We start from the raw sequence: 25,374 nt of genomic DNA on the forward strand, positions 1-25,374 counted from the left end.
ATGCCCCTCTGTCAATGGGCAGTAGTGTCTAAAGTGCAACTGTAGGGATTCTGAGCCACTTCCCAGGCTCTGAGAATGAGGGCTGAGGGGGATACTGACCTGCACCACAAAGTGCCCAAAAGAGGTGAAAGATATTCTTCAGCTAACAAACTTGCCAAAGCCCATGGCCACCATCAAGCAGGCTCAAGGGGCCTATTTCTGTCCAAGCTAGGCAAGCTATGTACCCCAGCCAAGATCAAGCATTGGCCTTTTATAAAATATGACTGACCAACATCCTGGGAAGCACAGGAAGAAATGTGAGCACAGGCAATGAAGGTGCTTTATTTTAATCACATTTAAGACTTGCTATCTAGTTCCCATGACTTATCTCCAATTATTCATCTTTGATGCCAACACGAAAACGTTGTTAGTTTTTAATCTTATACTCTGCATTTGTTGATTAACACATTTCAATGTCTGTGCTACCCAGGTAAAAATAAAATGAAACGAAACTTCTACTACCTAAAAATAAAACTGCTTTACACTCATTCACTCAGCTCATATGCTGCTATGTGCACTGGCACTGGCCATGGATGGCACAGAGAGGAATGAAGCCAGTGCTAGCCCTCAAAGAATGTCTAGACAGACCCACAGTAACTAAAATCCATTCCAATTCTGCCCTTTCTCTACCTTCTTTGGCAGTCTGTGTTTCTCAGATCCACTGGGGTGGCTTTGGTTTTTACTTGCATAAGGAACGTGGCATCTTTCTCTTCCAGTTATGTCTTAAGAAATGAGATGTAGAAACAGGCTCTCTGAGCAACGAGGGCATAAGTAACCAGATACAGGATCCACTGAAACATTTCCTGACATCTAATTCCTTGGGATACCCTCTCTTTATCACAGGCTCTGTGGCTGCTTGTTAAAAGCTCATTTGGGCTAAGAAGCTCATACTCTTCCCCAATCTAGACTGACTTCGTATGGTCTCAAGTAAATCGAAGCCTAAAGCCAGGACAACTTCTTCCTAAGTCAGAAGAGAGATGATGCTTTATAACATGGGTGGGGAGAACAGTGAGCCACTTCCCCACGTTCAGGATGACTCAACTATTTGCTCACTAAGGTAGCCAAAGGGTATAGAATCCATGTGCTTTATATGCTAAAGGCTATTTACAGATTATAAGGAATGTAAAGTCATCTGTGATATGGCTTTCAAGTTATAAATGTCAATGGCAGCTAAGTCTGCTGCTTTGGAACTCCTCCAACAGGTTGACAACAGCCCAAGCCTTCAGCTCTGGAGGTGGCTGACAGACAGCTGCTCTTTCGGTAGTTATTCCTGAAAAAGCCAAGAGGCCTCTCCAAATGCAGCTAGGTATATGACATGCTGGAGGGGAAAAGCGACAACATATTTGGTGGCAGAAAGACACAGCTCAGGAGTCCCACATGACGCCAACATGTCTGCCTGCCTCATGAAGGCTGTCAAACCCACATGGTGCAGAGCTGAGAACAAGGGGGCGCAGATACTGTCGTGAGAATCGCAGCACAGTAAATGCAGATAGATGCTCATCTTTCCCAGAGCATAAACCACAGCACTGAGTGGCAGGGCTGACAGAACCAGCTCCAGCCTCCCCAGTGCCAGCCTACTATCCCCAGCCGCCCTGCCTGGCAACCCTCAGAGAGCACTGAGCGGACTTCCCTACCTAGCAGCACTAAGCCAGCAGGGGAAACAGACCCTGGAAGACAGACTGTTCAGTTGTCCAGTCGCTAAAATTAAGTCACATTCCTATTAAGCAGGGTGTGCGATGTGTATATGGGGGACAGGGAAGGATGGATTAAATATGCTTGTATTTCAGACAAAAATCTCACGTTTTTAGAAATTAAAAATCCCTTTGAGTTTCCAAAGGACACATTTCCTATTTCTCTGGTTTCTCCCAGTGGGACAAACTCTCAAGGTGACAGCTAGAGAGAAGGCTTAAACCAAAGTCACATGGTCACATGATTTCCTAGCTCTAATGTTAATGCTTTTGTTCACATCAAGACATTCATCTAGTTGCGGGATGCTGGGATGTTTTTTCTCCTGTGATACTGTCAAAGACAAAGTGTATTCAAAGACTCATACATAAAAGCAGCAAGAATTAGGAATGTTTAATGTTTCATTCTGTTGACCCCATAACCTTGACACCCAACTCCTATCAGGCTATGAAGTCTAAATGTTCTGCTCCAAGGTGAACATGTGATTTACCAAGGTAACTTCTCAAGGGTCCGCCTAGGCAGTAGGTTTAAGTGCTACAAACAATTCAGATGGTTAAAATAATTACTTAGCAAATTCCTTCCTCCATAAAATATGCTCAGAATTGAGGACTCAAGAAAATGTACTTCTTGAGCAATGGTTCCTCTATACACAGTTCAGAGACTGTACGGTCCTTAGGAGCCACACGCTCCAGGTCAATGGCTTTCCTTCTACTGACCCTGTGATTATGTGTGTGTCGGGCCCAGCACTCCAGAACTGCTCTAAAGGGTCAGCCTTTCTACATAAGAGTAAGTGGCCATGGTCAAGCTCAATAAATTTGTATTTATGATTGAATGAAGTAAAAAATAGCCTTCAGCTCCAGTCACTTCACTAATTCTATACACATAAAAGAATCCTGTCCAACTACCTGAAAAAATTCCACTAGGCTTTCACCAGATAGCCAGAGATGCCCCCTCAGGGTGATGGGTTGTGCTAAGAGAGCCACGCCCTTGCTCGTTGGGACCAGAGTGCCAAAGTGTATTTTGATGGCCCTAAATCATAACATAGGACTACACTATACAACTTGGCCCTCTGCCCCACAAGGGCAGATATCCCGGCTCTCTGCTTAGCCCAGGTGAGTATCTGCTTACTATAGTACTTACATGGCCTAATGGAGCTTCCTCCAATGTCCACTTTAGAGTAAAAATCACTTCTGAAATCACAAGGACAAGGACAAGGACATTTTTAAGTTCCTCCTCTTTAAGGACTTGATCCACTGCAAACACGCTGACAAAGAGCTTATATGAACTTTGGTTCTCCATTTTTGGAGCCCAAATGCCTTTTTAAAGATCTCCCAAAAAAAGCTACTTAAAAATAGCTAGGTGGGCGGCCCTATCACTTCAATACCCAGAGACATTTGTCTAAAAAATATTATCTCACTTGCTAGGATCCAAATCCATCCATTATTAGTTCAGCGGGAGTAAAGCAACACTTGGCAAAGACAGAGCATCGGCACAAAACTGCTCTTTGTTCCAAGTCTCAGGAGGCACTAAACTGAAGCTCTTACCAAGCCTAATGCTTTCTGGACTAGCCTGTATTAATATATACACACAGTCTCAAGAATATGTATATCCACAATTTTAAAAATAGATAGATCCATTACAAAAAAACTAAGGAGTTTACAGTATGGTATAAACCCAATTGAATTACAAGCCTATTCAAATAAACTCCTTGTAGCCATTTCTCCTTGAAGAATAAAATCAAAAGAAGCAATAAAAAGCCATTTTAGAAATACATCTAGGCTGGGCATGGTGGCTTACACATGTAATCCCAGTACACTGGGAGGCTGAGGCAGGTGGATCACCTGAGGTCAGAAGTTCAAGACCAGCCTAGCCAACATGGTGAAACCTCATCTCTACTAAAAATACAAAAATTAGCTGGGTGTGGTGGCACATGCCTATAATCCCAGCTACTCAGGGAGGCTGAGGCAGGAGAATCTAAACCCAGGAGGCAAAGGTTGCAGTGAGCTGAGATCGCACAACTGCACTCCAGCCTGGGCAACAAAGCAAAAACTGTCTCCAAAACAAAAAAAATAGATCTACTATGTGCTTCTGATTTGGCGATTTTCCCTCTATAAAACTCCTTTATAAAAAAGACGCCAGGGAAAAATATGTCCATTAACAGGTATGTATAGTATGTTTCTGATGTTTATGGACTGTATGAGCAGAAAATTGTAAAACGGAGAAACACCTCAATAGTAAGGGACGGAAGGACAAATCTACCTTTAAGCTGTTGTCTTAAGACTACCTTATTCTTAAGGACTTTATGGAAGAGCATACTGTATAATCTTTTGAAAAGTTTCTGGAAGAATTTCGTTATTAATCCAAACGAAGCCAATTCCCGCAAACCACATAAAGTATTAACATTTTTGTCTGTGTCAACAAGCCCTGAGTAATACCAGAGGTTTGTACACTTGGGCAACTTAGGAGAACAGGCTCAACCTACAGTCATTCCAAATCCACCATCTCTATGAAACAGACTGGGCTCAATAAATGTTTACTAAAAAATGGAAGGTTGGAAAGAATCCAGGCCTGCGACCCTTTTTACACGAGCTTTGGTCTGAGATAGCTCTGAGGTGAAGGAATGGGTTTTGAAAATGGGCTCTTGTGATATGGAAAAAATTGTAAAGCTGTAACGCTAATAAGCGCAGTAATCAAGATTTGTTCCTAGAAAACAATCCTCAGCATCTTGGTCAGATCAAGAACACTTCAGACATAAGCAGTGGTGTAGGCTAATGGAATATATACCCACATGCCTCGGGCCTAAATGATACCAACTTACTTTCAGTGCTTCTAATCTTTTATGTTTTTATAAATACCTATTTGGTGCATCATATGGCAATTTTCTTTATGAGTACTGTCCATGGGTGGCAGGTGACTTATGAATCATAGCAGTGATAAGGCTGTAAGATTAAAAAAAATGTTCATGATATAAAGAAGTAGTTTATTATCCTTATTTCACCAATACTTTCAAATCTGTATTTCTGCTTTAACAACAGGCCATGTAGTTAAGAACCCAATCTTGATTTTACCTTAAGAATCAGCAAAGCTACTTCCTGGGTCACCTGAAAACCACTGTATCACCCTTGGCTCTAAAGTTCCTTTGCAAAATGCCTGGTCACCAAGAAACCAAAAGACACTTTAATTATCTCATCAGCAAAATCTTTAATGTTCAACTAATCTTCAGTATCATTTACCGCAGAGCCAAGTAAGTAACATTAATGGAAATTTATAGCCATTTCTAGCTGTGTCTATAAAGAAAATATTGAAGGAAGTCCTTTCTCCTTCCTAATTTTCAAAATAGCATACCACCATAGCATTCATCAAGGTTTCGCCCGAAGTATTTTTGGGGGATTAATTGGATCCCTCAATTTCTTCTTGGGATTATGCTGTAATTTTCCTCCCTTTCTTAATCATACCTAAGCTGTGAAAGCATTTGTAGATGGATATCATGGGAGTCCAACTCAATTTTATATATATACTTATACACACATATATACATATATATACACACATACACATCATTTTTTTAATTATTATGGAGATGAGGTTCACTATATTGTCCAGTTTGGTCTCAAATTCCTGAGCTCAAGTAAGCCTCCTACCTTGGGCTCCCAAAGTGCTGGGATTACAGTCGTGGGCCATTGCACCCAGCCTTGAAATCCCCTTTTCAACCAACATTTATTCCTTTTATTTTTTGGATGAAAGATTATAAATGCCCTACAAACAAAATAACCTACTTGATACACTCCCACTCTACCCCAACATTCTATTAGAAACCTGTATTTGTGTCTTTGCCCTCCCCCAAAGCATCTCTAAAGGTGAGCCATGACAAGCCAATGCACGTGCAGGGCCCAACTATGTGGTACCCACCCAGGATCCAATGACACAGGACAATGATGGCCAATTCCAAACCTGCAGTTCTTACCTTTGCCCACCCACTTACCCGCATCAGCACTGGAAACTGTCAGGTTGATCCCTTCTCAAGGGGTCATCCTCGAGTATTTCTTTTTCTTATTCCCTATGGATGACATTGCTCCCAATAGAATCTCAGAATCTTGAATGCCAAAAACAACCATGGATTTCACTTTTTCCACACCCAAGACAAAGATAGCTGAGAACATCAAAGCAGTTAAAGAGTGTCTATTCTGCCTAAAACTCCTTTATGTTTAGAGAAAATACTTCAAATAAGATCAACTGATATGCACTAGAAGCAAATCATGACCACACTTAGAAACTTTCAGTCTTTCAATCTTCCTAGTCAAGCATCAGATAGTCACATAGAAAAGAGCCCTACAATTACAGTACTAGCATCACATGGCTTTCATCCACATTGGGCAGAGCAGCTAAATTCACCATACTGTGAAGCCCAGTTTCATAGATCTAGATTGCTCTTTGACACCAGAACATACAAAATGGTAACCGTAAATAGGTTTAGATTCACTCAACTCAAAACTTTCTCTCATATTTCCATTTCAATGAGGCCTCTCATAGAGTCTCCACGAAAAGTTTCCCCAAAATACAATAAAATCATAATCTGCCCCAACTCACTAATACTGCCTGGGCTCAAATACAAAGCTCCAAGCTCTCAAACCGTGTGACAGCAACCAAGTGACTCTACAACCCTCTGTTTTCTTTGTCTAAAACAGAGGTCATTATGGGGCCTCACTAAGAAAACAGGATTCACAGTCAAGGCAAGGGAGACACAGTCCATGTGTGGCACCAAGATCAGTGAGCCTTCTACAAATGTTAGCAATTATGATTACTCTGGCTGCTGTTGCTTTAATGTGACACTAAATTAATAGAATAAAAGGGCAGTTCTAGAACCAGTGGAAGCCTGGAATCATAGGAGCAGGTGGTGCCTGATGCTACCTGACAGCTACTTTGCTGATCGCTACTTTGTCAGGCAGGTGGGGCAAGGATGATTTAATGGCTTGTGATTTGGAATGCCCTTAGTTAAAATGACTGCTCTCCTACAAATGGTCCACCCCAGGTACAGCGTGTTTGATTTACAGATGAGAAAAAAATCAGCCAAACTTCTGAATCCATCACTAACTTGGATTACAGAGATATTACTTGTAGCCAAAGTTTACCCAAAATTTTAACCAAGACACGGTGAAAGAGTGCTAGGAGACCAATCATCTAGGTTTGCAACCATTTTTAATGTTCATTTGCAGTATCACAAAAAACAGATTCCCATTACAAGACCTGCACACCATCCGAAATGAAATTTGGTATTGTCATCAAAATTTTAACAACCACTAGGGAATTAATCTTAAATTTCTATTTTCTAAACCATCCTCAAGCTACATCCATTTCTTTCCCTTAGCCCAATGTTTCTCAAACTGTAGACCCCGAACCAGCAACATCAACATCATCTGGGAAGTTGGGAATGCAAAAATCTAAGACCCCACCACAGGCCCACTCAATCAGAAACTCTGGGGCCAGCGCTCTGTTTTAAAAAGGCCTCCAGCTGATTCTTGGATGCCTGCTCAAGGTGGAGAACCACTGCCAACAGCCTATAAACATGTGGGCTGGACCATTACTTCAGACAGCTCTATTCCTTAAAAAACTATCTGGCATTTTTCTGTCCCCTAGAAACCTGCTATAGGATGATGTCAACTGTTCTTTCTATTTTTAATTCCTCATGAGGCTGAGGATGATTCATTCAGCACCTTATGCGATCACTTAAATAGTAAGGATCCTTCCCTCCCACCCCTAATGGAAGGTGACTGCTGCCTGTTATTTCTGATGTAATTACAGGAACAATTCAGTAACAAAAGCTTGTCCTTCATCAACCTCAGCGAAAGCTGTAAAAGAGACTTATAACTCCCCGTTAGTTTCCATGAGGTGTTCCTCATAAGGTATCCTTTGAAACCTATCTTACCACATGTCATAACAAGGAAACAGAACCCAGGATTAAATTTATAGTTAATAGAGATCAAAACTGCAAGTCTTTGGGCAAGTCTGTATCAACCATTTGGTTTTATCTCATTTATCTAAGTGAAATCCCTAATTAAAAAAAAAAAAGTTGATTTAAAGCTGTCTATGGGTCCTGAGATGACCGTATCAATTGCGCATGGTCTCAACACTGCCCAACATCTAATTACCAAAGTAGGAAGCATTCAGGGACATTTCCTAAATATTGAATAAAACCTTTTCTATACCTTTAATTTGCTGAGGTGTATATTAATTCAGAGAAGTTAATTTCACACCTGCTGTGAGGTCTCCCGATGAACTGTGAATACCAACGTGTTATTAATTTCCCTTTCGTTTTTTATTAATTTCTTACTTAATGCCGGACAAGAAAGGTGAGATTAATGATGTCTGAGAGACAATGTTCAGTTCTTGTAATACACTAAATCAACCCCACGTGTTCAAGTAAACAGCCCAGATAAGTTAATGATAATTGAACTGGCTCTAGAAAGTGTCCAAAGTGCCACGTAAATAAATGCCCAGAAACCCAGAGTGTTTAAGCTGTAAACTCCAGTTAATACTCCTCGGGGAGGGGAAGAGAATGAACACCAGAATTCTAAAGACTGCACTATGCATGAATAAACTTGTGCCCTTACTTTTAACCAGAGACATGGATTTATTTATCACACTATAGTTCTTACATTTCCAAGGGTCCCTCTGTGTATTACTCAGCCTCTTCACACCTTTCTCTTTGTCTTCTCTCGACTGTCTCTGCGATCATCTCAGCTCTCTTGGCTCAATAGGTGTGAAGAAACCAGTCGTCCTCATCAGAGACTATGAAGGAAAAGAACAAGAACCCAGTCTTATGCAGTTTTAGATCATCAAGGATCTTTGTGTCTACATGGCAGTCCTATTCCCCTTCATATTGCCGATAGTGAGAACCTGCTATGTGCCAAGACACAAGGAGCCTCATGCGAGTTATCAAACATGGCTGCACCTCTTTGAGGTACTACTTTCCATAACCTACAGGGGTAGAAACTGAAGCTCAGAAAGCTAAATATCTTGCAGAGTTGATCCCCATCTTAACACAGATCTGCCAGGTTCCCAAGCCTGGAGTCTTCCATATCACAAGTTACAGAACATTTCTGGCTAGGAACACAAGTTACAGAACATTTCTAGCTCCCTAGAAACTTTTTCTTAGACGACCTGAATGCTATGAGCACGCCATCTTCCTCTAAAAAAACTTCCCTTCCTACTTCCAGCTCCAACTCACTGAAGTCATCTTTGAATTCCAACATGAAAATAGAACCTCACAATCCCAGGCAATATATTAAATTTTCTAATGCCCATTAGAGTATCCTATGTCTTAAATCTCCACTCTCAAATGAGCCTGCCCCACTAGGACTTACATCCCAACTCTATGGCTAAATAGAGCAACCAGCCTTCATGGCTGCCAACATTGGTCTTATTAAAGAAGTGAATCCAAGTCATAATGCCACTTCTTCTATTGCCAACTCCTTTAGGTGATTCTGGCAACCCCTTTGATAGCTCCTGACTCAAACAGCTATACAGGTCAGACCTGGGTCTCTCTTAGTACAATGTTAAGGTCATAAATGGGAACTGTGTAGAGCTAAGACAGGAAACCAAAGTGGAGAATTTTCTAATGACGCATGCAAATCAATTCATTCATCTGGGCGCCAAGTGGGGGAAAAGAAACTAACATGTTCCTCTTAGAGCCTCTGACAATCATCTAGTCCTGGACAAATGTACCTCTCTCCTCCGAGCATTCAATTCAATCCCATCAGTTAAGATGTCTGCCTCTTTTCAGCATTACTCACCTTTGCTTAAGAACCACAGCTAGTCGAATTACTAACCCTGACAAGAGTTTCTGTCTTAATTGTCTCCTACTCAGCAGCTTACAGGCAGCTTTGTAACCAGCTGGGCCTTTCTCCAGCCCCATGCCCCTCCCCCGATTTCATCTTGCACACCTCCCAGGTGAACTGTCCACAACACCCTCACTCCAGCCCCCACTTACTCAAGTAGGACCTTCTGACTTCAATAACGTGTCTTAGGTACCAACATCTCTAAGATCAAACCCTGGCCTCCAAGGTCCTCCAGAATCAGGAAGGGCTGCTTCAGAAATCGACCTTTTCTCCAGTCAGGTTATCTTCCCTGCCCCCAATGCATCCCCCTTCCAAACCCAACTTTCCCTTGCATAACCTAAACATCTCTGGGAAACTTTCCCTCCTGGGTGTGGTAACTCTCCTAACCAGACTGTCAACTCCTCAAGAGCCAGGCACGTATTACACTTCTCAGTGTCTCTAAAGAGTATTTCAGACACAGAATCTTCAGCAAAACCGACACTCCACAAATATTTGACAATCCACTAAATACAGTTTCTATTCATGCTCCTAAGTTCATTATTCCAACAGTAGATTCTCAGATCACTAAGGTCATCCCACTTCAATACAGAGTTTACAAGGCACTTAATGTCTCTAAACCTGAGTTTCATCTTCTGTGAAATTGCATTAATAACAGCACCTACCCCACAGGTCATTGGCGTTAAAGAGAGAATGGCGAAGCACTTAGCATCATGTCTGGTCCATAGTAGGCATTCCATACATGTTATCTTTATCCCTCCTCCTCCTAGTGTTAGTAAGTTTCCTTAAGAGGACAATGTAACACAGCAGAAATAACATGGTCGGGAGGATAGAACAAACCTGTGAGAAATCCCAACTCTGTTCTGATCCTGTGGGAACTCAGGGAAGTCACTCATCACTCAGCTGTATTACCTTCAACGGTAAAAGGAGACTGATAACCTCAAATGATTAGTCTAAGGACTAAACGAGAGAATATACCTAAAGTTCCCAGTACATAGTCAGCGGCTCAGTTACTGAGATTCAGTGGTTTTAAACTCCCTTAAATCCCTAACAACTATAAAAGAAAACCACACCCTTGCTCTCCCTGCTTGCCTCACTGCCATCTCCTTCTGGTCTCATTCTTTAAGGGAAGTCCCTAAATGAGGCCTAGCATTTTGACTGACAACCGCCAGTCTTCAGCAAAAAGTCCTAACACCACAAGTACAAGAAAATTACATGGAGAGCTGCAAGGAGACCTATTTATTTAAGGGGAGCATGTGTATTCTCTCTTTCTTCTTGAGATGGAGTCCAGCTCTGTCACCCAGGCTGGAGTGCAGTGGCGTGATCTCAGCTCACTGCCACCTCTGCCTCCTGGATTCAAGCAATTCTCCTACCTCAGCCTCCCAAGTACCTGGAATTACAGGTGTGCGCCACCATGCCCGTTTTTTTGTTGCTGTTTTGTTTTTTTAAGGAAAGCCAGGGTTTCACCATGTTGGCCAGACTGGTTTCCACCCACCTCAACCTCCCAAAATATTGGGATTACAGGCGTGAGCCACCTCACCTAGCCAAGCATGTATATCCTCATTCTTACCACTTCACCAATCTCCAAATATTCATATTTACTATTTTAAACATGTTTAGCAAGGCTCTTCTGGAAATAAAAACACTGACACTATTATTTTAAAAAATTAATCTATGAAACTATTCTAACAAAAGGAGAGCCCAAAGTGCTAAGAGAAAAATCCACAGATTGAACTGGATATGCAAACAAGTAGATAAAATATGACAACTTAATGAAAAAACCCCAGCCAATATCACACCATTATTAGAAAAATAAACTACTCTTCCAAACCACACTGAGTTTTTGAAAACTCTGAGGGGAAGTCAGAGCAGAAGACAGTCCTACTCCTTGCTTCCTTAGGGGTCCAGGCTTCTGCCTCCTGCCAGCTAGAGTCCAGGGCCCTGGGAGGCCCTGCAGGAGGGGAGACAAAATGAGGGCAAGAGGCCAGCATTCAGAAGTTAAATGAGTAACCAGGTAACACTGTTCCCACCAGAAATATGTCTTCTAGGCAAGGGTCTGATTACACAAAGCTAAAAAATGACTTCACTTCCTTCCCATTGCTCCAAGGCCCAACCCAGCCCCCAAGGCTGGGGCCCACAGTCTTGGCAACGTACTGGCCTGGCTCTGGCTCAACAGGATCATTCGCTCCTGATGCAGGCTTAAGCCTTATTGGAATCCATGGTGAGACAGTCTGTCCTTCAGGCGGACTTAGATATCCTGTAAAGAGCTGCAAACCCACAACCACTCCCAAATACTGCAGCTGGCCTCCCTGCCTCCAAGCTTCTTTACCTCCTTGTACCACCTTCAGCTGTCCTCATTTCTTTAAGCTGAAGCCTGGCTCGGGGCTCACAGGTGTTCTTTGCTAAAACTATTAAGTCCGCTCAGATCCTCCTGGCAGATCCTAGCCTGAAGTTCACCAGAAGTGTCAGATAACACTAATGATCACAGCAGAGCAGCTGGGCCATTACCCAATGCTTACCAGCTGGCCAAATGCTTCCAAAGAACTGCATCAACTTTCCCCACAACCCCTTTGAAGAGCTACTCTATCTCCACTTGCAGATGAAGGAACTGAAACAGGGAGTTAAAGCAACCAGCACAAAGTCACAGCTGCAAGTGAAGCCAGGATGCAAATCTTACACAGCACCTACACCTGTAACCAGTCTCCACCCTTTGTCCTTTTGCTGATCCCTGGAAGAAACAATGAACCCTTACACCCAACAAACCAGAATCAGGTGCTGGGGGGAGAAGTGGAGGACCAGATATGTTCGCACAACACCAGTATCCAATCCTTAACCTATACAAACAGCTGCACCCAGCCTTCACATCCCCCACAAGCAGCTCAGATGAGCCAGGCTGCATTTTGCAAAAGTGGAAACTGTATTACCACTTACCCCAGACTACCAGCACACCAGTCAGGCAAATATGCTGATTGACTTGTCTGATATAAACCCATCCCCCTTCCTAGGAAAACACAGCAGCAGCAAGCTGAGGAATCTGCATTTTCGCTCCCCAAAGGACTCTGATGCAGTTTAGGATCCACTGCACCACCACCCTTCTGCAGAGCACTCAGTTTCAGGGCAGTTAGGAAAAGGATGTTAGAATCCAATAAGGAACTTGTAAAGAGATATGCCACCCCAGCAACCGAATCTCCTAGGGAGTAAGGAGAGAAGAGGAGCTAAAGTAGTGCTTAACTTCTAGGATCCTTATCATACCCCCACTATTGAGGCAATGCCTTTCCAGTAGCAAACTGTTTTCTGTTGTTGCTATTTTTGTTTTTTGTTTTGTTTTGTTTTTGAGACAGTCTCAATTTATCATCCAGGCTGGAGTGCAGTGGTGTGATCTCGGTTCACTGCAACCTCCACCTCGAGGGGGGGCGGGGGGGTTGTTAAGCAATTCTCCTGCCTCAGCCTCCCAAGTAGCTGGGACTACAGGCTGTGCCACCATATCCAGCTAATTTTTAGTAGATACAGGGTATCACCATGTTGGTCAGGCTGGTCTCGAACTCCTGGCCTCAAGTGATCCGCTCTCCTCGGCCTCCCAAAGTGCTGGGATTACAGGCATGAGCCACCATGCCCAGCCTCAACTGGTTTCTTAGGAAGACAGTAAAATTAGATCATGTGAAAGTACAAAGACTCTATCAAAACTCCTCTACAGATGCTTACTATTGACTTGAAATCAGAGAAAATACAACTGTCTTAACTCTTTCAGCCGGTATAAAGCACTAGAAACCTTCTGTTGAGTAATTTTGTCGGGGTTCAAATGTTTTAACATTCTCACTTCCAGAGATTCACTTAGCAGACATATTGCAAGCAAAGAGGAAGGAAGAAAAAAGGGAGGAAGGGAAGGGAGAAGGGAGGGAATGTATAAATCCTGGGGCCTTTTATAGGACACTATGTTGGGAATACAGGGCCCCATAACACACACACACACATACGCACACACAAAGACAGAGAGAGAGAGAGAGAGGGAGAGAGAGAGAGAGAGAGAGACAGAGTAAGAATTTCAACCAGTGTTCTCCAGAAGAAATGTAATGCAAGCCACATATGTCATTTTAAATGTTCTGGCAGCCACATAAAAGGTAAAAAGAAACAGGTAAAATTAATGTCTAAAATGTATTTTATTTAGCCTAATATATACAAAATACACCATGTAAAACATGTTAATCAATATTGAAACACTTATGAAATAGCTTACATTCTTTTCTTCATACTAAGAATTTGGTGTGTATTTTACATGTATAGTCTACCTTGATTCAGATTCACTGCATTTCAAGTGCTCAATAGCCACATGTGCCTACTGGTTATCACCTGAGACAGCCCAGATTCAGACAGTGAAGGGCAGATAAAGGGGAAGGGTAAGAATAAAACCCTAAAAGCTCTTGGGGTAGGGTCCATTTGGGGAGACATTAATAGTGATGGCAGTGGGGGCCCGTCTGGGGCAGCTGCTGCTATAGCAGGGGACACGCAGGCAGGGCCATGCACTCCACAGAGCCAGCAGAGCCCTGAACAGGAAAGAGCCCCGCCTCCTTCCAGTTGGTGGGGCAGGAGCCCAGGCCTCCTGGGTGCAGCTGTAGCCACCCAGCCACAGCTACAGACCTGGGCATCCCTGCACTCTTGAGAGCCCAGTTAGTCCCCCAGCCCCCACAGGCTTGGAAGGGCCTGCTCTTGCTGCCTGGCCTCTCTCTGCTCCCAGCACCCACTCTAATTTCAGAGCCAAATTGAGCCCAAGTTCCAGGCACTATTGCAACCTGGACACATATGAGCACCCTTGGGGCAATGTTGACATGCCAGCCCTCTGCTGCCTCAAGCCCTCCAGACACTGGACACCAACAAACAGAGGAGGGAAGACAAGTGGGGACTTAGAGGGAGTCAGAGCAACTTAGCATGGGCCTGCTGGTGCCCCTTGGCATAAACAGTCTGGGCATCATGGACAGCAGAAGGAGACAGGCTCCCAGGCAAAAACGAGTGGGTCCCTGGTAACACCTCCCCTTCAGGCCAAGGACAGCCTGAGGCCTAGAGGCCAGGCTGCCAGTTCCACCTACCAGACTGAGAATTTATGGTGCTTTTTCCAGCCTGCTGACAGCCACCTATGGACCAATCAGCACATACTTCCTTCCTTCTTAAGCCCATAAAAACCCTGGACTCAGCCAGACTCAGGCAGATATCAGGACAACCTGCCTGCAGAGACGAACTACCCACTGTGGGTCTCCACTCGGCTGAGAGCTGAACAGACTCAGGGGACACACTGCCTGTGGATAGGAGCTACCCACTTCAAGTATTCTGAGAACTGTACCGCTGTTCAGAATTGAAGCTCCTCCCTGCCTTGCTCACCTCCAGTTGTCCATATACCTCATTCTTCCTCAGGACAAGAACTCAGGACCTGCCAAAAGGCAGGACTAAACGAGCTATAATACAAACAGGGCTGAAATACACCTCTGCCCTGCTTGCCACATTGTGGGCTATGAGGAGAGAAGAGCTGCGGCCCTTTCAGGAGCCCAGATCTATGGGGCTCCCAAGTCAGGGCTGTGACACCCTCTTTTTTTTGAGATGAAGTTTTGCTCTTGTGGCCCAGGCTGGAGTGCAATGGCATGATCTGGGCTAACTGCAACCTCCTCCTCCTGGGTTCAAGTGATTCTCCTGCCTCAGCCTCCCAAGTAGCTGGAATTACAGGCATGCGCCACCACACCTGGCTAATTTTGTATTTTTAGTAGAGATGGAGTTTCACCATGTTGGCCAGGCTGGTCTCCAACTCCCAACCTTGGGTGTTGTGCCTGCCTCAGCCTCCCAAAGTGCTGGAATTACAGGTGTGAGCCACCATGCCCAGTTGTGACACCCTCTTTGGGGCTCTGTAGTTCCTGGCATCTCTAAGCTTCAGGGCACCACAGGATTCCCCTCGTACAGATGCAGGTGCCCACAGCAGAAGCTGCATGCAGTATATCTGGTCCGGCTGCAGCCTCACACAGAGCCAGCACCTGTGCCAGCGCCTGGAGCTGCCTGCTCTGCTGCAGCAGCCAGCATGCCTGGCTGTGAACAGTGGCCAGAGCCCACACTCACTTGCCCACACACCTCTTGCCATTCCATGCCTGGATCACCCTTGGCAGGTGTGGGGGGATCTGAGCTGGGACCATAAGCTGAGTGCAGCCTGCCAGACCAAGTGGGCAGAACAAGCCCAACAGGTGGGAGCAATACTCAGGCAGAAGGTGTTGCCGGCCACAGAAGTTTCCCGTAGGCAAAGCAATACTCTAAGGATCCCATAACAGTAGCTTATGTTTGCAGAAACAAGAAGACCTGTGCAGAAGAAGGCTAGGAAAGTGAAGCCCAGCTTGTGAGGGCTTTGAACAATGCACCAATGAATATGGCTCCATCTAGGATCTAGTTGGCCCTCTAGCTCATCTATAACCACCAATCTATGCTTTAAACCACTAAATTGTGGTGATTTGTTACAGCAGCCTTAGGAAATTAATATTCCACTTACAGAGTGGTCAGCTAAATTAGGGGTCCCCAACCCCCAGGCCATGAACCAGTATTAATCCTGGTCCGTGGCCTGTTAGGAACTGGGCTGCACAACAGGAGGTGAGTGGCAGGCAAGTGTGCAAAGCTTTGCCTGTATTTAGAACTGCACCCCATTGCTCACATTACTGCCTGAGCGCTGCCTACTATCAGATCAGCCGCGACATTAAACTGGGAATTTCACATGTGGGAGATCTAAGCTATGCGCCCTTTATGAGAATCTAATGCCTGATGATCTATCACCATCTCCCTCCCATCACCCCTAGATGAGACTATCTAGTTGCAGGAAAACAAGCTCTGGGCTCCTACTCATTCTACATCATGGTGGGTTGTATAATTATTTCATTATATATTTTATAAAATGATGTAATAATAACAGAAATAAAATGCACAATAGATGTAACATACTTGAATCATCCCAAAACCACCGTCCCCCACACCTACCAGTCCATGGAAAAATTGTCTTCCATGAAACCAGTCCCTGGTGCCAAAAAGGTTGGGGACCACGGAGCTAGACAACAACACATTGGTTATACTCTTCAAAGTATCAACAGTAGTAACCATGATTTTGTTAGTAACACTAGTAAGGGTCACCATATACTAAGGGCTTACTAAACCCTCAGGCTTCTTGCAAATGTTTAACAAGCTTTTTTAAAAAAATAAGCTTTCATTGTGGAATTATTTTAAATTTGCAGAAAAGTTGCAAAGATGGTACAGAGTTCCTGTATGCTCTTTGGCCAGCTTCCCCTAAAGTTAACATCTTACAAAACCATGATATGTCGGTCAAAACAAAGAAATTAACATTGGTATGATACTATTAACTACAGATTTTATCAGTTTTCATAAGTATTTTATCTTCCCAAGAACCCTCTGAAGTAAGTACCATTCTAATCCTGATACGAAGGAGGATGCTGAGGCTTAGTAAGAATCAATCACCTGCTTATGTTAATAATAAAATGGCAAAAGCCAGCAAGGCTTAGATGATGATTTTGGTTCCTCCCTACCTGGAGGCTCTGCTTAATCCCTATACCACAAGCTTACCTAGATATCATCATTCCCATTTTACAATACAAGAAACCCTGACAAGAAGCTAGCTACCAGAAGGTCTGCTGCAGCAAACCTGGATGTGTGTCCGAGTCCAAAGTCCCAGTCGCACTCTGGCCACACCACCATATCCCTCCATGACACAGAGAGATGAGGAGTTGCTCAGGGCCAGTGCAAAGGCCCCTGAAACCCATGAGGAATATCATGATGGCTGTGATGTGGAGGGAGGGGATCACAGTCCTCGAAACTGCCTACTTGTTCCAGGGCAACTGGTAAAACTAAGAGCTTGCTTGTGGCTCTCATCAGTGAACAGGGACACAGAGAGCCAACTGAAGAGTGCCTTACAAGCAGCATGTCTACAGGAATGAGTGGCAGAAGGAGCAGCCACCAACTACTCTAAAGGGGGTTAGCTACAACCAAACCACAGAGATCCTCACTTTGGGCCTCTAGAAGGAACTCTTTTAAAACATTCCTCTCCTGGGGGATCCTGCAGCTCAGTCCTTTCTAGCCCCTAGATTTGACCACCTGGGCAGCCAAAGAGGCAAAAGGAGTTGCCTACATAGAACCTACATAGAAGAACTAAGAAGAACTACACAGAGCAAGCAGACAGAGACCTGGACAAACTTATCTAGATGGCCCATCACAAGCCATGTTTTTCACTTTTCTTCTAGCCTTCATTTCCTTATTGGCAGTCCATGATCCGCTCCAGGTGTTTTTGATGCACACTACAGTTTGAGAACCTGTGACCTAGAAATGTATTTGGAAGGGTCTCTGTATGCAAATAAACAGGACCTCATGCGTTGACTAGGGGCCATGGAGAAGCACACAAGCTGATTTGGAAGAGGAACATTCATTCATCTCAAGTTAGGGAGCAGTAGAGGCCAGGCTCGTGCTATGTGCTGCTGGACGTTCTAGGCTTTCTGGAGCACAAAGTGTAGGACAGCTTGAAGATACCAATCAAGCAAGCCTACAAATGAACACAGAATTACAAACTGTTGCAACTACTATGAAAGAAAAGCATGGGACAAGAGCAGCAGAGAATGACAGGGATCTGTTCTCAGCTCAGGAGTCCAGGGAGACCTCCCTGCGGAAGGAAGGGACATTAAGTAAAGATAGGTGGAGGCAGGAGTTAGCCAGGAAAAGAGGGAAGGAAGTAAACTTTCTCAGTAAAAGAAAAGCATGTGCAAAGGCCCTGGAGCGGGAGAGAGCACGGTACTTTGGAGATCCTGCAAGAGCCAGTGTGGCTAGAAACAGAGGGAGGCAGGAGGACAGCTGAAAATGAAGCTGCTGGAGATGCCACCTGAGCCAAGAGTGTGACCAAAAGTCTGTGTTGGCATCTTAGCTTAAAAAGGATGGCACTGAATTTTAGTAGAACACTGACAATAAAAATAAAAACCAACATTTTTTTCAGCACTTACTATGTGCCAGGCCCTGTCCTAAGTACTCCATAGTAAATGGTAATCCTGGCTGGGCGCAGTGGTTGATGCCTGTAATCCCAGCACTTTGGAAGGCCAAGGAAGGTGGATCACGAGGTCAAGAGATCAAGACTATCCCGGACAACATGGTAAAACCCCCTCTATTAAAAATACAAAAATTAGCCAGATGTGGTGGCGCACACCTGTACTCCCAGCTACTGGGGAGGCTGAGGCAGGAGAATCACTTGATCCCTGGGGAGGTTGCAGTGAGCCAAGATCACGCCACTGCACTCCAGCCTGGCAATAGAGTGAGACTCGTCTCAAAAAAAAAAAAAAAAAAAAAAAAAAAGGTAATCCTTACAACATTCCATCAGCATGCTCCTATAAGCATGCCACTTTACAGATGAGGACACAATTCAGTTAAGCTGCTCCAAGTCAGACCTAGCTAAGGACTGGAAGGTAATCAGATCAACTTCAGAAACCAAGCCCTGAACCACTTTGTCATTCTGCAGGAGAATGGAGAAGCAGACGGACCTCGATGATCTGCTTCGTATTTTCAAAAGCTCAGTGTGGAGGCTGTGCAGACAGGGGAGTGAGAAGGGAAGCAGAGGCTGAGGCATCTTCCAGGCCAGAAATGGCAGGAGCCTGGGCCAGGGTGATGGCAGCAGAGATGTCCAAGACACAGAAATTCTGGGCGGCAGGGAAAGAGTGCAGTCTCCTAGGGACTGCTTCACATGTTCCAAACTGCTGACCATGAGCAAAGCGTGCGCATCCTAACCCACCACTCCACCCGCCATCAGACAATGCGAATAAGAGCCAAGGAGAGTTCTCCCTTTTCTGCAGGACTGACCCAAAACACAGGGCGGTCACTGAGCCACGGCTATTCCTAAGTATTAGCATTACGGAAAAAGTCTGTTCTTTGTTTAGAATGGATGTCATTATCTTCCAGGAGAGGTCACAGATGGCCGAGACACCTCACAAGGGTGCTCTGATGAACACTGACCAGATTCAAACTCAGATATAAAAAGATGCTTCCACCTTGAATTTTAACAACAGTTTCTCTTTAATTAATTTGACCACCTCACAGCTCATTAGGGAGAGTCTGACAGCATAGTCATCAGGATGGCTTGCATTTCTAGAAAACTCCCATCTATGGCTTGGTAAAATGGTATGGGTCTTAGAGAGGCCACTTCCTTGGATGAGATTTAGAGTCTCAGGGTGTGGTCCGTGTCCTCTGACTTCAAATAAAAAGGATGTTGGGGGGTAGATAATAGAGGCTTCCCACCAGCATACATAGCCCAAGAATCAAAGCCACTGACAGCTCTGTGTCGGCAATGGGGACACCTGAACTGGTGGAACCACGGGGTTTCTTGTCTCCCATGATGGGTCTAATCAGGACTTCTGCAAAACGGGGCTTGCCTGTGCCCTCTGACCTGCATGTCTGGACACAGCACAGACAGACCAGGGGTGGAGCCTAGCAGGATCTGGAGGAGGACAGAGACGGGGAGGAGTGGGGAGGAGCAGGGCCACTTCCTTAAATAAGTAAGTTGCAGCCTCTCGTATTGCAACAGTTGTGAAAAAGTCCACACGCATTTCAGAGTTTTGCAAGACTTCATGTGAGATGGGTGGAGAGGGCCAAGTGCTCCTCTGAAGCTCTCTCCTGTGTGTCATCCATTCCCCGACCTATATTCCGTTTCTCCCATATTCCTCCTCCTTACTTGCTGCTTTAATTGGTCACAAAGTCTATGTATTATAAATTGAAACTATTAATAACACCTGGTGGGTGAAAAATGCTATGGCTCTTATTTATAAAAGTATGAAATTAAGTACCTCTTGTTTTGCAGGACTCTGGGTATTTCTTTCCATAGGATAAAAAAAATTAAATAGGGCATAAGAATAAAGAGCGACATCCCTGCCCTTGCCCCTATGGAAGGGGCTGAGAAGCTTCTAATGACGAGGGAAGGGAGGGAGAGGGTGGAGTGGAGAAGCCCATGTCTCTGGGCCTCAACCCCCATAGCATTAGGGCCTTATCTTCCCAAGGAACCAGAAGCAAGAGTTAATATGTTACTCAGTGAATGCTGCTCAAGAAGTATAGTCAGTTGCCTGCTTTAAGGAAATAGTACTCGAGTGGCCTGTAAGACGCTGAGTGAGTGGCTTAATCAGCCAGCAGGGTCTAGCAGGCAATACAGAAGACTCCTCTGAGACGGCAAGCCTGTAAAGGCAAAACATTATCATTTGTAACAGGATTAATAATAACACGGGCTGGAAACAAACAGACAGCACTGGATTACGTTCCAGCCTCTTCAGGGACAACACCGAGTTCAATGGAGGGTTTTATTTCTTTGTTTTTAAACAAGACAGCATCTCCCACCATGTGACACCAAGAACCCTCTCCAGGGAAATCACTTCTTGTGTGTTCATCCTGCCAATGACAGGAGGCCTGAAGTACAGGGGTCAAAACAGTTAGTCAGAAGAAGATCTGGGAGGAATTTTACAATTCCAATTTAACAATAAAAAAAGATGACCAAGGGTCTCCTGATCAAGCCTCTGCACTTTAAAAAGGGCTTAAGGGGATCAATATTCCCAGGTTCCAGTGTTCTCTAAGTTATTTTTTTAACCACTTGGGGTCTTGATTAAAAATGTGGACTCTGGCCCAGCGTAGTGCCTCAGACCAGTAATCCTAGCACTCTGGGAGGCTGAGGTAGGCAGATCATTTGAGGTCAGGAGTTTGGGACCAGTCTGACCAACATGGTGAAAGGCCTGTTTCTAATAAAAATACAAAAAAAAATTGCCAGGCATGGCAGCACATGCCTGTAGTCCCAGCTACTCAGGAGACTGAGGCAGGAGAATTGCTTGGATCCAGGAGGTGGAGGTTGCAGTGAGCCAAGATCACACCACTGCACTCCAGTCTGTGCCACAGAGCAAGACATCATCTCAAAAATGGGGGGGAGGGGGGGCGGTGACTCCATGACTGGAAAGGGGATGCCTGGAGATTTCCCTTTTTAACAGGCTCCTTCAGGCTTTCTTACGCCACTGAAGTTGCCAAAGCACTGCCCTATTTCATTAGTGTACTGCTGACATACAGCTAAAGTCAGAGAACAATTCATACTTTTCTTTCAAAACTAAGAAGATAAACTCAATCACATTTGCACCTAACTTGGAAACAAACATAGTTACCATGTTCATCAGTCAAGTCACTGGCTTCCCAAATTTTTCAACATAGTTCATTATTTTTTAAAAACTTTAAAAGACATTGATTTTACATTTACTTCATTTCCTTTGGAGAAGACTAGCAGTGCAACATTTGGCAAAAGAAAGAAGAGATGAAAGTGACTGAGGTCCCATGGTGGTGAGCGGGTCCCATAGGGCATGAATGAGTGAGGTCCCTTGGTAGTGAGTGGGACCTCAGTCACTCATGCCCTATAGGCCACATAATTATGCAAACTGCAGGCATGCCCCAAACTTGAGCCTTTCCAAACCTGGGACTGAGAAGGCCTAGAGGCAAGGGGAATCCCAGTGTACAGAACATGCAGGGGTAGGGTACAGATTTGGCACCAGCCCAACTCACAACAGCCTCAGATTCAGACTTCTGATCATCTCTCCCAATGGAGTTCTGGAGCCTCACAGAGAACCGAACAATGGCGTTGAAAGCAGAAGACATTCGTCACATAACTTTGAACATATATTCATTACCAGGCCATACCACCTATAATGTGGGTCTGGTTGGATTTGGAGTTGGGTTCAAAACCACACAGATATTGGATGAGCCTTGTCAGCTGTTATTAACTTAGTATTTATACCAGGTTTATTAACTCTTGGAAATGTCCCCACATGCTTATAGACCTATATGTGCTATGTCTCCATATTTTTGTAACTCCCATTATTATCTTGTGAAAAGCATGACTATATTCTATTACGTTTCCTTATGTTAAAAAGCATCCAGTTCTTAAACGTAAACATTTAAAACTGTCTAGGATGTTTCTAACCCTAGGTTATGTATTTTCTCACTTTTTAAATACACTGAAAGGCTCAAATTATGAAGGTAGCCACTCTTCTCTTAAGCTCTGAGAGGCCCAACCTACAGAGTGGCTGATGGAGCAAATCAGCACCAGCGTGGTCTTCTATCTACCACAGGGGATGAGTGGAAATCTCCAGGCACAGGTGTCAGAAGAAGCAAGGGAGGGAGTCTCCCAATTATTAATTACATCTCCTTGGCTGGTGTTGTGACTGTCTTGCCTGCCCAGGGGCACTCATGGGTTGTGAATTATACCACTTCTGGGCATGGGGAGCAGAAACCAGGGGACAATTAACATGGAGAACTTCTCTGAGAGCCAGAGCTCAGGAAAATATAGCATCATGATCCAGAGGGTTTGCTTTTTAGTATTCCTTCTTCTCTCTCTGCTTCAATGGCCTTGCTGATGCTTCTTTAAGATAGGGGAAAACACACAACCATCAAGATGCCATGAAGCCAGGGAAAGGAGCATTTACATCTAGCACCTAAGTGCTCAGCACTCTGCCACGAGCCTCACAGTGCTGACATCTGACAGCCTCCCTGCCTGTTATCTGGGGATTATTTTGGCCCCATCCCCGCCCCCACCCCCACCCATTCTCACCATCCAACCAGCTAACTCCTGTACACACCTGGCTCCCCTGCCTGCTGGCTTCCCATTGGTTCAGCCAACCAGGCACCCAGTGGGAACTGGAGGAAGGAAGAGAGAGGTCCGGGTATTTCTGGCTCAGTCTCTCATTGGGTGCCACATCTTTGGGTGATATTCTTCCTTGTCTCCTCTTCCACAGTTCCAGATCTCACTGCACTCCGGTAACTCTACTTCCTCCCCAGGCCCCTCAGCCCTAGAGGTGCCAGGGCTTTTCCACTGTTGTTAATGCCTTGGTGGATCCCTCAACCTCCGTAATTATTGCTTTCATCAGTCTTCATTCAAACCATCTGAGGTGAATTGTTTCCTGCCAGAAACACTGATACCGACTCTCATTTTCAACATGATTGCTTCTGCAAATGAGATGAAATGCACAGATGTGGGTCTATAAGCATGTGGGGGCACTTCCAAGACTTTATTAACCTGGTATAAGTAGTAAGTTAAGACAGAAGAGCTGACAAGGCCAACATCTGTGTAGCTTGAACCCAACTCCAAATCCAACCAGATAACTATGGCAATCCCAGGTAGAGCCTCTAAACTCTGTCTGTAGTAGATGCACAGGGATTTTGTTTTTTTAATCATCCTTGCTTTCTACCACCTGCTTTCGAGTAGAAAAACCTCTGAGGGGCCTATAAAACATTTCAGCTTCTCTGGGGAGTAGAATCCACAAGTAGTATAATGGTAATAGCTGCCTGTCACTGATCTTGTACACTGCACAACAGCCCTGTAAGGAAGCTTTCTTTATTTCCATCTAACAGATGAGTAAAAAGATTCACAGATGAATATGCAACTTGCCTGGGCCTGACCTCAACGCTATTCTTTCCTTCTCAGTGCACTATTTCTTAAAAGAAGGAAATAGGATCCACCGTCTCCAAGTTACTCCTGAATTGAGCCTAGAGGGATAAGGCTCCCCAAGCAAATCAAAAACACCAGGCCAGGCACGGTGGCTCATACCTGTAATCCCAGCACTTTGGGAGGCCAAAGTGGGCAGATCACCTGAGGTCAGGAGTTTGAGATCAGCATGGCCAACAAGGTGAAACACAGCCTCTACTAAAAGTACAAAAACAAAAATTGGCCAGGCATTGTGGCAGGCTCCTGTAATCCCAGCTACTCAGCAGGCTGAAACAGGAGAACTGCTTGAACCCTTGAGGCAAAAGTTGCAGTGAGCTGAGATTGTGCCACTGCACTCCAGCCAGAGCAACAGAGACTCCTCCAAAAAAAAAAAAAAAAAAACACTAAAGAAAGAGAACTTTAATTTTAAGGAACAACAGCTAGCTCAGAAAGCTCTCTATAAGAGAAGTGAAGAACTGTGTACAGTGTGTCTATGTGTATAACGTATAGTATAATCTCATCGTGGATAATGTATAGATATGTGTATGTCTACAATGATGGTTTATGCACAAAATTTGTCAACAATATTTGTTTCTGGAAAGGTGAGAAAGACATGTTCTTCTGTACAGTTTGAATTTTCTATCATAAGCATGAAACTTAATTTCTTATCTAAAGAATCAGAAAGGAAGAAGAGAAGGAAGAAGTCTGATTTGTATGAACACTTAGACCAATGGTTCTCAACTTTTCACTGCACACTGGAATCCCCTGGAATCAAGTGCAATCACCAGGGCCCAACCCTGAGATCTGCAGTTTATTGGTCTGGGGTATGGCTAAAGTGCTGGAATTCTCAAAACAGCCCAGGCGATTCTAATGGGCAGCAAGGGTTGAGGACCACTGCATTATCGGTCAGTATAAAATTTAGACCAGAGGGGACAGAGCAGGGGTCTTAACTTTTGTATGCTCTGGACTCCACCAGCAATCTGATGAGGCCCATGGATGTTTCCTCAAAATAATGTCTTTAAATGCATAAAATAAAACACCAAAGATTATTTAGATAGCACAGTATTTTTCCACTGTGATACAGTGTGAGTGCTTCTTTATTAATACACCAAGTAACAAGATCTAAAAATGGCTTTTCTATCTACCATCACTTTGAAGTAGTGATGAATGTAAGAAATAGAGATCTCTGCAACAACTGAATGTGATATGGACTTACTGACGACAAAGGTCAAGGTACTCCTAATACTATTTTGGTTTGTTGCCTATATTCACAATGAAAGAAAATGCCAAATTTCAGTTAGAACTCAGCATATACTTTTTTCC

The 25,374-nt window shown here is 44.3% G+C and overlaps 1 protein-coding gene across 7 annotated transcripts in view; it reads right to left on the bottom strand.

Moving 5' to 3' along the window:
• Window positions 1-25,374, bottom strand: part of MGAT5 (alpha-1,6-mannosylglycoprotein 6-beta-N-acetylglucosaminyltransferase) — a 326,791-nt gene that overhangs the window by 274,894 nt on the left and 26,523 nt on the right. For 3 of the 7 annotated variants that reach the window (XM_078327939.1, XM_035305063.3, XM_002749493.7), the window contains exon 2: window positions 8,379-8,511. The exons of the other annotated variants lie outside the window; for them this stretch is intronic. The gene's annotated coding sequence lies outside the window, so the exon portion shown is untranslated. The remainder of the gene's footprint in view (window positions 1-8,378; window positions 8,512-25,374) is intronic. 7 annotated transcript variants of the gene reach the window in all.

This window comes from Callithrix jacchus, chromosome 6, assembly GCF_049354715.1.
Source record: "Callithrix jacchus isolate 240 chromosome 6, calJac240_pri, whole genome shotgun sequence".
NCBI lineage: Eukaryota > Metazoa > Chordata > Mammalia > Primates > Cebidae > Callithrix > Callithrix jacchus.